The sequence below is a fragment of the Tympanuchus pallidicinctus genome, unplaced genomic scaffold (genome assembly GCF_026119805.1).
Source record: "Tympanuchus pallidicinctus isolate F22 unplaced genomic scaffold, pur_lepc_1.0 scaffold20, whole genome shotgun sequence".
NCBI classification, from domain to species: domain Eukaryota; kingdom Metazoa; phylum Chordata; class Aves; order Galliformes; family Phasianidae; genus Tympanuchus; species Tympanuchus pallidicinctus.
The window spans coordinates 942121-958645 of record NW_026294722.1 but is presented as its reverse complement, the minus strand read 5'-3'; the positions used below and the strand labels follow the sequence as shown (position 1 = coordinate 958645).

At 45.4% G+C, this 16525-nt stretch overlaps 1 long non-coding RNA gene across 1 annotated transcript in view; it reads left to right on the top strand.

The window, feature by feature from the left end:
- The window catches only part of LOC128081039 (uncharacterized), a 222590-nt gene that overhangs the window by 193493 nt on the left and 12572 nt on the right, over positions 1 to 16525 (top strand). The window contains exons 4-5 of the long non-coding RNA XR_008206954.1: positions 2057 to 2381; positions 14115 to 14194. This is a non-coding gene — a long non-coding RNA (uncharacterized LOC128081039). The remainder of the gene's footprint in view (positions 1 to 2056; positions 2382 to 14114; positions 14195 to 16525) is intronic.

Here is a 16525-nt window from a genome sequence, read left to right as displayed (position 1 = left end):
CCCACATGAGATGCAACTATACAGAGCCCTCTAGCTTCTGACTTTGAAACAGGCAGCTGGTTGGATGCATACACATCAGGGCATGCAGTATACCTTCCTGTGGCCTCAAATGCATGTTTTTATTTGCAGGAACACAGGCACTGCAAGATATTCCAGTCACAGTTAATGAAGTCCTTAATGAACTGATGGGCCTGTTTCTTATCTCACTTATGCCAGATTTAAACCCATGTAACTCCATTAACTTGTTGAGTTGATCCTAATTTTACATAAGTGTAAAAAAGATGAGAACCAGACGTTTTATGTTCTCGTTATCTAAGAGAATACAAAGTACGAAGTTCTTACAACCCCTTTTTCTGTTTTCTATCAGTTACAAAGAGCCTTCTGCACTCGCCCACCTCTGGCCCTTCCTACTTTCCCAACACCAATTTCTGCTCTGCTTTCCCAGTTGTGCTGATCACGCACCTTTTGATCTCACTGTGGTTTTGAACCTCCTGAAATGAGTTTTGTAAACGTTATTCCTGGTGAGCGCATTCCTTCTCACATGAGTCAAACTCTGCATTCCTTGTCCTTTGCCACACAGCTTTCCTCTAACATTCTGAGCTCGTCTCTGATGTAGAAAAATTGCCAGAGCTGGAAACATTCATAGAATATGAGTGTAAAATTGTGGAGTTGAAGGCAAAATCTTTTTCTTATTTACAGTTTAACTGTCTCAAGTTCAATCTCGTCCAGTTCTCTTCAGTTGATGATGTTGAACTTTCTCTGTCTCCAGTAGTTTACTTTCCATGTGCACTCTGAATTGAAAGATCAGTTTTACCCCAAGGAGATGTACTCTGTGTACACAGAGAAATTATTTCAGACATTCTGTTTAACTTTTACTCTGTTTTGATATTGCCCTGATATGACTTACGGTACAGTAATGTGCTGTACGTTTCTGTCTCCATAACCAAGTTCAAATACCAGCTTGAACCTGATCTTCAAGAAATTCAAGGCAATGACTCGTGTGATAAGCACTTGTATTGGGCACTCTTGCCAACTTACTCTAAGCACGTACAAAGCTGAATGAGAGAAGTAACCAGCAATGCAACAGGAGCCCCAGTGAGACGTCTGAAATCCCAAAAGCATGAATCTGAGCTGACCTACACCATGTTAGCTCTGGAGCAATGCCTCTGACTTTGATGGAGTCACTCATAATTTACAGCTATGTAAGATCAAATATATAGCCCAGAGAACAGAAATGTTAACATGGATAGCCTCTGTCAGGGAAGGGATGCTTATTCTAATGGTACCTCCTGTCAGTCAAGTCAGAGACTAGATGTCACTTGTGAGGACAATGGGTCACCCTTGCTCCTCTATTCTGAATGTGATTAAAAGTATACAGATGAGAGTCAGGATGGAAAAATACACTATTTGTAAAACAAATAAGAGAACTGAAAAAAAGCAAGTCAGAAAAGGAGAATGAAAGGGAACAGACCTAAACAGCCCTTAACAATTACTTCGGGCAGAGCAGAGGGTGAGGTGCTTGTCGGAGCAGTTCGAAATGAACCGCATTACTCAGCTGCGTTACAGTGGTCATTTCCTATTTCGTTCTCCCAAGGCTTATGCAAGACTTCTCCAGAAAGTGCCAACATTCTGCCAGCGGAGGCAGTGAGAGCTCCAGGATTCCTCTGCAGCCAAAGCCAACGTGCCACGAGGGCAATCGCCCTCCGAGGAACACATATGGCCAAGTCAGAGCATGTCAGTGAGAAATGAGCAGGGGCCATCGAGTAACGTTCTGTCAGATATGACTAAATAAATGCAGGGCTCTGGTCAGGACTGAGCTGTAGAAAAAATAATAATATTAAAAAGATAAGATTCAGGAGGTTACGTGCTGAATAGAAAACTATTTCCCCTCTGTGGTGGTCCTGTGGTACGTATGATTCTTTCCATCCGGAGGTGACCAGGGGTTCAAATCAAGGCTCACATCCCTTTGTGCTGGCTCATGCATAAACATCAAAAGAGGATTTTTTTTCTGGAAAAGAGAACCTAAACTTTATCACTTCTCTGTTCCATATTGCAGGCCTCGTCTGAGATGTGCAGAAAGCTCACACCAGTTTAAAGATACGTGAATACATGAATTCTGCTCTGTCATAACCACACGATGCCAAAAAGAGCTGCCGCTGCTTGGAGTGACTGACTGCTCATCTGATGGGTCTCAGTTCTGAAGTCCAAAATGAGATTCCTCTGCTTAAGGACTGGCTGTTCAGAGATGCACTTGGAGTCCTGCGGCTGCTCCTGAAATCAGTGGGAACTGACTTCAAGCACCACTGAAACACACTCCTGGCTCTCCCAGGTGCCTTTTTTTAATTGAAGATGCTTGGATGTTACAAGGTGCTTCTAACAAGGTAAGCTGGAGATGACAGCGCTTTCAAAGCGCAGCAATTCCTAAGTATGACAAATACAATAGGAGTGCTAATGCTGTTTGGCAATTTCCTGAAAGGTCTGTGGAGTGGAAATTCAGTTCATTAACTGATGCTGATACCTCCAGAAGTCATTTCAAATTGTTTTTCTGAAATAAGACTTGAACCCGGGTGGCAGAGGTGAACCTGCTTTGCTAGCCTCCACCAGGAGATGTTAGAGGTTCAGAAGCAATATTTATATTCCCAAATCTCTCTCTCTTTCTCTCTCTCTCTCTTTTTTAAGCTTATTAAAATTAAAAGCATGACCTGCCACATCACATTACATCAAAACATGATGTAACTTCTTAATTTAAAAAAAAAAAGTTTTAATTTATGATGTTGCATTATGCCACAAAAAGCTTTTGTTTTCCCCAGAGTAACTATAAATTTTTAACAGCGACTGTTTATCCAGTATCTTTGGCAGACTGAAACAGTGAGCGTTGGCAAAAAGCAGATATTTAACAGCTACTGACGAACAGCTTATGAATCACCAGGCTTGAATCCTGGCACACATCTCCCCATAGGTATCTTCCTGAAACCACCCATCTTCCCTTCAACTCCTTCTAACTGCACTAAGAGCAACTGACTGATCCTGAGCCACTAAATCTGATCTACTTCATCCTTTCAGGCCTTTATGTTTTTGGAGAAAAGTACTCTTGCTGGAAAAGAACAACTGAAATAACATTCCAGGAGCAGTGTCCAGTATGGGTTTCCCAATAATTCCAAATAACCCACAAAAATATTTTCGTTATGACACTTGGCATCTGTGTCTTTCATTTACTGATATGAAAGGGATTTGGAAAGTAGCTTTATCTGTTTAGTCGTATAGATGGGGGAACTCTGGCATGGGCAATAGAAGATGTCACCAGTTGAGCCAAGAGTAAGCTGCTCCAGGTCTGCTCTGCTGGTATCTTCCAGATGATGAATTCGTGATGTTTGGCTTCTTGTTCCAGATGCTCCTGCAAGGCAAGCTGGACTGTGCATGAAAGGCTGCGTCTGTTGGCCTGCACCTCATATACTCTGTTTACTTCTCTGGTACTTTTTGGGAAGATTGCTCTAGCTAATGGGAAGGGAGCTCAGTGGAACTTGGAACAAGGACGACTTGTCCGAACAAGGATTTTAGAGCCCTTGGTTTCTGAACAATTGCTTTATAGGGTGGACGGTGCGCCATAAATCTTTAGCGTAGCAGCATGGTCATATTGGCTTAACTGTCTTACTAAGACTGGACTTATTTATCCTACAACTGATAAAAGTCATAATGCTGTCAGTCCCTACTATACTAGCTGTATTCAGCTTTTACTGCTTCCCAGTTCCATGATCCATAGTGCACATGTGGGGTATAAAGCCTTTTAAAATCATAGCCCCTTAACTAAAAGCTTTTTCTGAGGGAGAGCGTGGTTTGAATTATATTGAGGACCCCAAACATCAATTGCTTTTGGGCCACTGGCTTTGAAATAGATCTGTTTTAGGCAGATATTCCTCTTTTGAAGGCGTACTTCTCTTTATGAGCCTCAGTGCTTGTACCAAACAACCTAACAGTGGAGTGAAAGCTACCTGAGTACTTCCAAAGTAAATGCTCAGCAAGGATCTCATCACACATAGTACCATAGGTGAGGAGGGGATGGGTTTTCTCACCACTGCTCAGCTGTTGCTTTCAGTGCCCTACTGAGAGCCAAACACAGGGCTGGCACCCATCCTTCATGAAGATCCTAGAGCAGTGTCTGCGTTAAGCGAACCTGTAAGACATGGCCTTGGCTCAGGAAACCATTCCTCACACCGCCTCCAGGACCAAGCACCTGTGACCACTGAGGTGACACATGGGTGACTCAACCTGGGCCGCTTTCCCTGGGGATCAGATCTTCAGAGCGGCCCAACGAGTGCAGTGCTGCCTGCACCAGCACGGCTGTCAGCAGGGCTCAGGGGTGCCCAGGCATCTGGTAACCCCACAGCACAGCCCAGGGCAGGGCGCTGCACCGGCAGGAGCAGGACAGGAAAGGAGAGGTGAAGGTGCTGGGTGAAGCCGAGCCAGATTCCAAGCTGTTTTGTAAGCGAGGAAGGAATTATCGTGACGGAATCTCCTGTTGACTTGACATAAGTGGTTTCAGGTTTTATGGCATCTTACATTATTGTTTAAATTTGTTTCAGGCAAGAAACATTCTTTTTAAGGTCAGGAATACGGATTTGTTGGATGCTAAGACACCTGAAAAGCAAGAATACAGATTGTAGGATGAATATTTTACAGACTAATTATTTAAATATATTCAAGTATGAACATCTTTAGATCCTAAATTTAGTATTCCTTAAAAATGTAATCTCACAATAAAATCTAGCCCACTCTCACATTGTTCATACCATTCTAATTTTCAGTTGCTTTGAAAGGTTGCACTTTGGTTGTCGATTTGAAGTGCCCAGGCTAGCCTTGATACTTCTGCCCCAAACTTCAGTTTTGGCATAGCACTTGCCCACATGTTGATGATGCTGCACAAATTCATATACGTTCTCAAACGTGGCTGCACACGAGGGCCATGTGGGCACCACTCCGAGCTGCACAGAGGCTGCTCCCCACTGCCAGAGCTGCTCCGAGCTGTGCGGTCGCTGCCAGCAGCACACAGTGTGCTCCTTGGTGGGCTGTGAGTGGCAGCGTGAGCAGCCCTGCTGTAAGCAGCTGAAGGTGTAGAGGTGCTGCCGGGAGCAGGGAGTTTGTATGAATGTGAAGCATTAATAGAAAGTATCCAGCAGCAGCAGCCGCTGTTGTAAACTCCTGAGTAAAGTGGATCTGGGCAACCTCATTGCTGTAACAGATAAGAAATCCAGTGGCTCCCTGAACGACTGGATCATAAATTACATTTTCTGCTCAGTTCTCCAAGTCTGCACACCAAGTTGAACTCAGATTTTAGGGGTGTTTTGCTTTGGCACTGTAGACAACTGGATCTCAGAGCTTATCTCTCTGCTTGTACCTCTGGTGTCTCTGAGCCTTATGTCTCATTGTATCAGTGGAACAGGCACCTGCAGAAATGTGAGCCTGCCTGCATCTGGCTGCACACAGCGTGGCTGGAATTCAACCACACCTGCCCTATTTGAAATCAACGATAAATGGTTAATACCCTGGAACCGAGAGAGCTTCTATTACATTACATAAAGATATTATAGGATCACACAAAGATCTTTTGTCATTCATGGCATCGCCAAGTCTGATAAACAGCTTAAATTTCAGTGTAAGCAGGGACACCACATTATCAGGTATTGGCTGGAATATAATTGCCGATCACTTTTTCCGGCCACCTGCCCTGCAGCATGGCCTGTGTCCCTGTGTCCCATTGAACCTGAGCTTGCTCAACCACACTGCAGCCAGAGAATGAGCACGTGTGCTGCACTGTGACCTCGCTCCAGCTCTTGTATCCTCAGTTTTCTGGAAGTAATAGGTAGGAGTCGCGGAAGAAATTCTTGTCTCAGCCCTCCAGGGTGTTAATCAAAGGGTTTCACACGGACCCTTGGCTCATTTCTCCAATTTGTATCCCTGTTACTATGCCCTCCACTAACCCGAACTGAATCTTCTCTAACAGAAAGGCCCTTTCGCAACAAGATTAAAAGCAAAATACTTTAAGTAATTTAGAATACAAATGTGCAATGAAATATCATCCTGGGTGATGCTATGAGAAGGAAGAGTGTACAGTACGCTTTATGTGCTTTTAGCTGCTCTACCCTACATGTGCACCCACTCTTGTAACCTTTACTGATGTGCAAAGATGATCTGTCATTTCTACCAAATTTATATACAGACACTTACGCACTGAGGCTGCTTTGAATCCTTACTGCCCTCTAGAGAAATTCCACTAGAAAAGCTCAAGCTGACCAAATCAGCAAAAAATAATTGCAGTCCTAATCTTAACAACACGGCTGTGTGCAGTGTCTGTCACAAGGTCTGCAGGCACAGAAATGAGCCTCGAAGACCCTTTTTTCAAGCCTCTCATGATGACCTGGAGCTGTGGCCAGGCTCAAGCACACATGTTCCATTTGCTCAGCAAAACCCGAGTTTCTGTTATCTGTGCGTCTTAGTAAAAAGAAAACGAAAAGATTTTAAAGAAATTACAAGTGCAAAAGCTGCCTGCCTTACATTCTGCACGCCAGCATGGGATGCTTAAATATTTACACTGTCCATCTGTAACTGCCCAGCATTGCTTTGTTGTTCTCTCCTGTCCCATCCCAGCAGAACATCCCAGCCTGGTGGATCTGAGGCAGTGCTGAGCACCTCCTGCACAGCCGTACCAGCTTCTACACATGCAGCTGCCTGCTTGCATTTAGAGTTGCTGCTGGCCCCAGATCATTTGTTCATATGATGTAATTCTGTACAAAGGATTGCAAGAAGCGGCAAAAGACGTGGAGGTTATTCCATGGGGTTGGGCCAAGGCAGACAGAACAACAGTTGTAAAGCTAGCAGTGAATGATAGCACACAGCAGCTAAGAGTATATTCAGCAAACTGAGATCCTATTTTTACCCTCACACACACACACACACAAAAAAAAAAAAAAAGACAGAGAGAGAGAGAAAAAATGTAACGCGTGTGTCTGCATGGTGTATTTTTTCCAAACCAGCTGAGTCCCACTGTCCTGCAGAACCCTCCCCATTTAGCAGGCTGTCAGTGCCGGCTCCTTTCCGTAGCTCTGCCTTTTCATGCCTAATGGGGTTTGCCCCGTACCAGACAAAGCCTATTACGGCGGCGGATTGCGGATGACGCGGCTGCCGGTGGGAGCAGCGCGGCTCCCTGACGGAGCGCAGCGCCGTGCGCGCATCTCGCGGGGCTGCGCCGCGGGGTTCGGCCGTGCTGTGCGGAGCGGAGATGAGCACGGTGCTCGGGCTGAGCCCGTCCCTGCAGCGCTTGGAGCTGCGTCGGCACCGCGAGCCTTCTGATGCGGACGGAATTCCGAGGGCCGATAGGCGCGGACTGAGTTCCATCGCCCGCGGGTGTGTGCCGAGTCGGAGCTTCGCAGCCCTTCGGGTTTGTGCGGTGCAGATAGCGGAGCACCCAGCGTTGGGTGTTTAACAGTTAAGTGTATGGAATAACTGTAAAGCAGTTGTGTGTAGGGATGGAAATCGGCGCCCGAAGCCTGGGAGGGCAAGCAGAGGGAGAATGGTCATACAGAGACAAAAATAGTGTAATTATTACTGCTGGTTTGCTACATTAGCACTGTGGGATCCAGGGTGTCTCTTTCTACTCGGATTCTCTTGTGTTCTAAATAAATCCAAGCGGGAAAGGAAATTCAGCTTTCACTGCTGAGCTGCAGTGCCAGCCTTCCTACGGCTCAGTGACAGTCCTGAGCTGGGCATTGGAGCTTCCCTCCTTCACCAGACCTTCTGCATCCCTTCCTGTTCTTTGTTTTTATACTACTTTGCTCACTGTAGTGTTTGGGGTCAGAAAGTGAAGAAGCAGCAGAATTTTTTTTTCATTTCTTTTTTCTTTTTTTTTTTTTTTCAGAAATTTGGAAAGGGTTCTGCTCAGTTTGAAGCAAAAAAAGAGGTAGCTCAGAGAGCAGAATTCCCATTTCAGACATGGGATGCACAGATGGATGGAGGATGGCCCCTCCTCTGCACAGAGGCTTTGGGTTGTGACCATTACAGTCTGAGCAATCCATTCGCCGTCCCACCACTGTTTAGTTTAAACTTCTTTTTCATCTTGTCATCATTGAATTTTCCTCTTTTCTTAGAATCCTTCTAACCAAGTTAACAGCAGAGACACCAACCTGCTAACTTCTTGGCGAACAGAGAGCTTTCCTATGGCCATGCCTGCTGATCCTAGAACAGGGGGGCACCTTTCCATGGCTTTCCCAGCACAAACCACCTGCTGATGTCTCTGGCATGTTTCAGATGTTTGTGTTCCCATCCAATAGGGACCAAACGGGATACCTGAGAGTATCCAACAGAGGCAGCTTTTCTTCATGGCAGTTGCCAGCTGCATTATTCAAAACACCTTACCATCGCGTGACTTCTTGCACAAAAAATGCAGTGTGCTGATAATATCCATTGCCTTTTTTCCTGCCTTTGTCTCTGCCATTATCATAACTCTGTCCTACGCTTTTTCCTCTGCTGAGCTTTCAGACACCTTCCTAATCAGCATCAGACACGGTGGGAGAGCGGGCCGTGCCGGCGTGGGCGACGTGTGTGCAGTGCGCGCGGCTGGGCCGTCAGCTGCAAGGGTGCTGGCACAGCCCGAGCAGCAAATGCAGCTCACTCTCTCTGGGAAAAACTATTTGATTTTTTATATAAACTTTTTTATGTGCACGTGTTTGTAGGTGTCAGGTATTAATTTCCTTTATTCTGATTTTCTCACATTTACATCTGTGCCTTGCTCTGGGGCTGGGGCGGCTTTGCACAAGCCTTGCCTTTGAGATGCCACGGGGCAGCATCATCCCGAGGAGAAACCGTGCTCCCAAAAGGTGCCACTGTCACTGCTTCTTGTCACGGGGCCCCAGGGCTGCTGTGATGTCACCTGCCTGCCAGCCAGTCACCTCTGTAAGGCTGCAGGCAGGTGTCTTCAGGTGCAGAGGGGTCAGCACTGGGCACACTGGGCTGAGCAGTCACACCACGGGCTGTCAGACCCCTCACCAGGTGTGCACCAGGAGTTTTTTGCAAGAACATCATGCAGGTGGGAGCAGAGCTGGCAGCACACCCTGAGCCAGGCAGGGATGTGAGGCTGTGAGCCCAGGGAGGTGCTGCCAGAGACATGACATTGGCCACCCCCGGCTGTTAGCCCCTATTATTTGTAATGCTGCTAACAAATCTCACCACTCCTTTTGATCTGTGTATGAGATTCTTTGTGTCTTTAATAGAGAAAGGCCACCTTGCCTCCCTCAAAGCCCTACTGGAGGCCAGTAGGGTTAGTCTATGCTGTAAGCACGGATAAAAGGGGGGACAAGAAGAAAGAACAGGTCACGACGTGGCAGAGGTTGAGACGTTCAGCTTTAAACACTTTATGGGAAATTGTAAAACTTCTAAACATTTTAATAGATTAACTTCCCCTTTCAGTGGCATCAGTAAAACTGAATTATCGTCCTCACTTTTAACTGATGCCCAGACCCAAAACTCATCCATCAGGGATCATTTGGTGATAAAGCAATCAATCCTGCCGTGGTGCAGAGGGGACAAACTGTGCAAGATACCATCACCAAATATCCTTTCCACCCAAAGCATTCTGTGAGTCTTTGTCAATGAAAGTGCATTTGTCTAGCCTTATCTGCAGCAGTATATGTGGAATACAAAGGAAGAAAGTAAAACATGCACTTGATGTACATGTGCAGATGGCAGACGTATTGCCAACACGAGGAGGACTGCCTTTCTGCCCAGAACTGAGCACAGCGCCTGATAACCAACCACTGCACCACTTCCTCAGGCACCAAACTAACAGATGAAAGCAAACACAACGCTGTCCTAAAAAGTGCTGCAATGTATGAGTGAGTGGGGAGAGCAACCTTGGTGACTTCAGCCAGAATCTCTAGCATGTTGGTCGTCTTTTCATCAGCACAGCGTGCAAAAGACATTTCCCCTTTGCATTCATGCTTTGGCTCCTCACCATTCACAGTATTGTTTATGGATGTTTGTTTTTCTGGTATTTAAAGATTTCTGTATGTGTTGAAACCACAGATCTGAAAAAACATGGAAAAAGATTTTTTAAGATGTCTAATCATCATAATCAACAATTGGATTTTATTAAGGTATGTATAATGTGCACAACTGTGATTTGAAGAAATGCATTTATCATTAGAAGAACCCCCACTTCAGGTCAGAAAGTGCCCATTGCCACTGCAGAACAGATTTTTAATGAATTGTGTTTGAAAGAAACACACAGTAACTTATTTCCTGAAACAGAGGGGAACGTTTAATTTCCCTGCTAAATGCAATAACATTTCTATATGGTTTTGCTATAGGGTAAAAAAAAAAAACCAACAGAATACATCTGTATCTCAGCCAAATATGGACTTTATTACTGCTGAACTCGTTGCAATTTTTGTGAATGGTGATGTGGATACTGGAGCCAAAGGAAACCTTTACCTACAGCTGCCTTAGGATTCCCATCAACAAACAGTTTGGGGCTAAATTAAGAGGTTCAGCGTAGCAGAGTTCTTCAAAGGCTTTGTGGTTGCTCAATTCCAATTAAAAGTCTATTGGATTGGACACTTAATTCCCATTTGTGTCCATGAAAATCTCTCTTCTATAACGTAGTGTGTTACAGTTCTGTGCTGAGAAGTGGCTGCACAGGAATGCAGTGCATGTACTTACTTTGAGGAATAAGGAAAATCATAGCTATTATATCAACTGCATTGTATTTACAGCATTTAGCAAATAGCATCTCCATAGCAGAACACACGTAACTAGATAAAACAAAGTAGGGCTGTGTATGTGACCCATCACCTAAGTAGCCATACGATATTATGACTAGAAAAAATGTTGTAGATTTTGTGCAAAAGCAGTGGAATGTCTGTCTCTAAGCAGCTCATCCTGGGCTGACAGTGCAACACAGACCTGCTGGTGCCACATAACTGAATATATTTTTAAGGGAATTAACAGGGGCAGCAACTGCAGAGGGGCTCAGAAGTGATGACAATAGGAAATTCTGCAGGGAAGATGGTCTGACTCTGCAGAAAGTTACTGACATATGTAGGACACTAGAAATAGCCCAAGAGAAAACACAAATCCTATCTGAAGATCATGTGGCGAAATGTATCAGAAGGAATTACAGGAGATGAAAATGCAAAGGTTAAGCGCAGCACAGAATTGTCTGCCTCCTGCTGCAGAGAAAACTGACCGAGCACGTGCACCTGGTCTGAAGGGAGCCAGCAGGGTCAGAACTGCAGGAGACGTAAGGGTCCAAACCTGACATCAGTCTGAAATTCTTGTGAGCTGAGGTGTGAGTCAGGCTGAAGTGAGCAGACCAAAACCCACCTGGAGGACTGGGTTTGGAGATGGACAACAGCACTCCCAGCACCACGTCACGTGAGCTGAAGGACTGCAAGATACATCCCTTAAGGTTTCAATTTCCCTGGCTGGTGCAGAGCAAGCTGCAGTCTGTGTGCCCAGGGCAGATGACAGCAGTCCCAATGGAAACATCATTTGCAGCACCTGCTGGCCGCTCTCATCGTCCTTTCGGTGTCGGCTCCCACGTCCTCCCAGGAGCTGCTGATAGGAAGCAATGCGCTGTGACTGCAGCTCTTCCCAGTTCTCCCCATCCTCAGTGCTTGTGGGATGTTTCTAAAGATTATTTCTTCAGTGGTTTTGAGTGGTTTTATTGAGCCCACAGATAAACTTTCTTTAAAGAGACTCTGGGCTCTTAGAACAGAGCAGTAATTATAAGGAAAATGAATTGCATCCTTGAGGTGTGACCCTGCTGAGCACCATTTGGTCAGCAGCAGTTTCAGATGCTAACAGCATGAATAAGTCAGACCCGATGGCTGAAGGATTATTCCTCCAAGCTCTCAGTCCGGTTCTGGCCCTGGCAGCCGATCGCTCATTCAGTAGAGGACACTGAGCACCTCTTCTCCGCAGAGCAATACGAGGTGCAATTCCTAACGTGACTAATGAGTCACTGACTGGTACAGACCTCTGCCAGGAGTTTGTTAGCAATGGAAAGGAAGCTGGAGAGACAGAAGCTTACCCACTGACATAGAATATGGCATAATGTATTCATTCTGCCATCAGCAAATGGAAAGGCACAGACCTATAAGCAAATACGTGAAAACCTCACAATTAACACAGATGCAGCAAAGGGAAGCATGCTGAGACGAGGAAGATGATTCCTCCATGAAATCAGCCAAGAGGCTGATCGTGGTGTTCCTTGGCTGTAGGTGCTCATCACCTGGGTGCAGCCTGGATGCCACCCACAGCATCGCAGAAACAGTTTGGGGCCTTTGGAGCACAGGGCCCGTCCCCATTGTGCAACTCCATGACTGCACTTTCTCCAAAAAGTGAGACAGGAGGAAGGTGAGGAGAAGCCTCAGAGCCTCCGAGAGCCTGCAGGAGCATCCTGTGGCCATAGGCTTGCTCCTGCCCTGCACCCTGCCAAGCACTCAGCTCATAGCCAGCCTGCTTCGGTTGTTGTCAGCAGTGTGCAAGCAGTACCTATATGCATGGGCTGTCATCACATCTTATTCCAGTAGATCTTTCTGCAGACATCTTGTTTTTCAAGTTCCCCTGGCCCCTGTACAGCTCTTCCTGAGATCGACTGTTCAGTGTTTTTAACTGTGTTAGAACTGACTTCTTGCCTCTGTGCATACAAACGATTGTAACTATCTCTGTTTATCACCAAGACAGATACATGCACTAATTAGATATTCCCTAATACATGCAACCAAATCCCAAATGTTTTGCAAGCCAGAGCCTCCATGGAGCTCCTCAGCATGGAGCTTCCCTGCAGGGAATGCTTCTGGAGCACTGCGTCCTGCTGCCAGGAAACCGTGATGCTGAGGGCACGAACAAATGAATGCTGGTCACGAAATCACAAATAAACACGCTGGTGAGGTGTGATGGTTTCTAAGTATGAAATCAAACAGTTGCAATGTCACAACTGAGAGGTGGAACAATAAGGCAGGAGGGCTCTGTGCACACTTCATTCCCGTTTGTGTCTCTCTTGCAGCACAGCAGTGGTGGGGCTCTCTCTGGTTCCTTGGATGTGTGCAGGAACCCCCGAGAAATGGAAGTGATTCGTGGGAACTGATCAAGATCAACACCTATTAATGGACGTAAAGTGTGCAAATTTGCACAGCACTTTTGGGACAGTTTCTGTATGTTATTACTCACACTCAGCTCTACGCTTCCAAAAGCACTTTGTTTCCACTTAATTAAATGAGAGCCAACTTCTTCTGAGTGCTTCATGCGTCCCACCCCACTGTGATGGCACTGCAGAGCTCTGCTGGGAATCTGGCTCCAGGGGCACGTGCTGAGCACTTGCAAAATAGAGCTCGTTGAGATGTGGCAGGCTGATTCTGAAATGATATCTGGAAATCTGCTTGCAACATTGGTAATAACTCTCCATTTGCATACACAAAAGCTGACTTTTGGCATGAATATAATTTTCTTATTCCTTCCCTTTGAAATTCTGATCCAGATTGTCTAGACAAGTCATAACTCTCATTTGTGCTTAATGTTTTTTAATTTATTGTTTTACTTTGCTTTCTGATTAATTTGGAAACATCTCTTTCTTAGTGAAGATCTAGTGATAGAGGGTTGGAGTTTTATGGGCTTCTCTCCTAATCCTGCTGCTCTGGTCCTGCATATCCTTCAAGTTTACTCTGAAGCTCAGCCCCATAAACCTAATCCTACTTACTGGCGTGCACTTTCAGACCTACAGTTCATCCAAACACAAACTAGTGTGCATCTGCTTTCTATTTCTCCGTGTACTTTTCAATAGTAGCGCTGCAAATGTTGAAGGAGGTGAACCCCGCAGAGCTAAAAAACATTTAACCATGCCGTGTATTTGCTGAGCAAAGACAGCATGGCAAGGCACCGAGACACCTCCAGCAGGGTCTGCCTCTCGTTTCCTCTCTCTCTTTCTTACTCAAAATACAGCTTTTACAAATATGACATCTTAAAATTAAAATGTTTGTTCTGAAAGTAATAGCCAAGATCATAGAATATTTATGTGATCATTAATATTTGAATTTTGAATAATGCATACTTATATATTTCCACAGAAAAATGCAGTGTGCGTCATGCACCGAAGTCACGCTGTAACAGGAACAGAAGCAGCTGTGTTTGCATTGCCCACTCACAGGTATGTAATATCAGATTATGCTGTTAATTCTCTTTGTCTCCTGGAAATATCCATGTCAGACTTTTGTCTCTTGCACACACAGGAGGTCCGCATTCGTAACAGGCAATTCCAAATGCAAAGAAGTTCTGTGCACTTTGCTGTTAATTCTGTAGCATTGCCAGCACTGCTTTTGTAATTCTCTGTAATTCTCTGAAACTCTGTTTCATTTGTCCCTAATTGTGTCTGCTTCTTCCCAAAAGTTTTGTCTCTGGGAAATCTAAGCCATGTCTTCCCTCTTCATCTGCAACGGTACATCAGTGTGCAAGGACATACGGCTGCATATCAAATAGCACTGCCATGCTCTGCCATTCACCATCACTCTTCAGGATGCTGATGAATGTGCTGACAGACAAAGGCTAATTGGCAGACTGTACGGAGTCAGTTTTTGATGACACAGTAGAAATAATAGGAGATGGAGCAGGTAACAAAGAAAGTTTAGAGGGAATAATAATAGAGAGATAGAGAGCATTTCATGCAAAGAGAGCACACAGGCTGAAATACAGCAGGAGGGAACTGCAGGGCCCCAGGAATGCACACACACACACACACAAAAAAAGGAAGCAGGTAAAGGAGAGCAAACTGCATTTAGTGCTGCTACAGCAGAGAGGGAAAAATACTCTGATATGAAGGTAGGTTTGCAGCTGAACTTTCAAAACTGTGATCTCCTTCACTGCAATGTTTGGTTAGGGTTCCTGAGCCAACAGAGCAAACCTGAACCCATCCTCCTGAATGCCCGGACTTGCTGTGCCTTTCATATTCCATCCTTTAGGATTGATAGGTCGTGGTTCCACCTGATTTTCACCTTGAGAGTTGGGTGCACACAGTTGTTATGAATGCAAGTGCAGGGCATTCGTTGGCAAGACAATAAATTCATTGGCAAGCATAATGACAGTCGTGTTTCTTGTAAGGCCACTTGTGAGTGGGCCATGCTGAGAGCAGGGAGGCTGTGGGGATGCAGTCCCACATGCTGAGGGCTGGAGCTGTCGGTGTGGTTCCTCTGGCACCAGCTCCAGGATGGGGGGCTGGAGCACAGCTGCCACACAAACACCTGAAGGAGGAATCTGATGTGAGCACCACCCAAGAGAGATGTTGCAAAGCAAAACAAAGCCACTAAGTTGTCCGCAGACAGTTCTTTGCAGCTGATTGGTAGAGGATTTCCTACGTTTAACTCTAATTAAAAGAAGATTGGCAATCTCTAGTGCTTTCTCCCATTAGAAGCCTTGTATATATTTCTGAAGCTGAATTTTGAGTCTTAGAAAATGAGTCTGAAATATTGGCTAACATCAATCACGGCTTTTCCACTCCTCTAAAGCTGAGGATATGTTGTACATGTAAGTGCCTACCAGCAGAAACTTGGGAGGGTTTACCTGCTCGGTCAGCTAAAGGGTGTAGCTGGCTGAAGAAGAACATGTGCACTTCAATCAGTTGAGCCTGTAGCTGAAACCTTTCGCCTCGGTTTTTAAAGGGAGCCAGAGTGCTTGGCTGCTCCTTCCCCAGCATAATCCCACTGAGCCCGGCAGGCTGCGGCCAGACAACGTGTCTGCACTGCTGACGGCGAGCTTCCATCAGGGATTTAGACATCTCCCTGATCTAAACTCTGCTTGTAAATAACTGCAGGTGAAATATGCACCCATAATTATTGTTTTCCTCACGAAAATGTTGGCATTTGATCCTTCCCTTTCCATTTTTTCCTTCATTATAAAACACAAACATGAAAAATATACCATTGCACCCCACTCGGTGTGCAGAGAGACGCTTTACCCTTTAAGCCTCAGAAGGAATATCATGCCTAAGTAAATGACCTAATTACTGCGTGTGCGTTCAGTGTGTCCCAGGTCAGTGTGCAGATATATGCATAAAGGCAATAGCAGCTTTGGGAAATAACCTTCTTGATTATAAAACAGCCATATACATGTTCTCCTGTGTGCAAATGTGTGCTGCTGACCGAAATATAATCACACGGCCTTGCTGATGGAGTGCTGCAATGGATGGGGAACGCGCGTGTGTGTGAAGGAGTTTGATGAGCTGTTTGTCTCCCAAATCACAGACAGCATCGAGTCAGTGTGAGTTAGCCTCTTAAAATCTGACCTTCGTGTTGCCTATAATTTTCCTTAAGTTGGGCCATTTATTGGAGAGCATAACGCTCTCCCATAAAGACAACCCGTGCACTTACTTTTATTTTGCCAGTGTCCATAATTTGGGGAGTTACTGTTAGAGCTGAGCATTTGCTGTTGGTGGAGGTAGCTGAGGAGTCGTGTCTTTTTCCCCTCTCTTGGCACATGAATCGGCGTT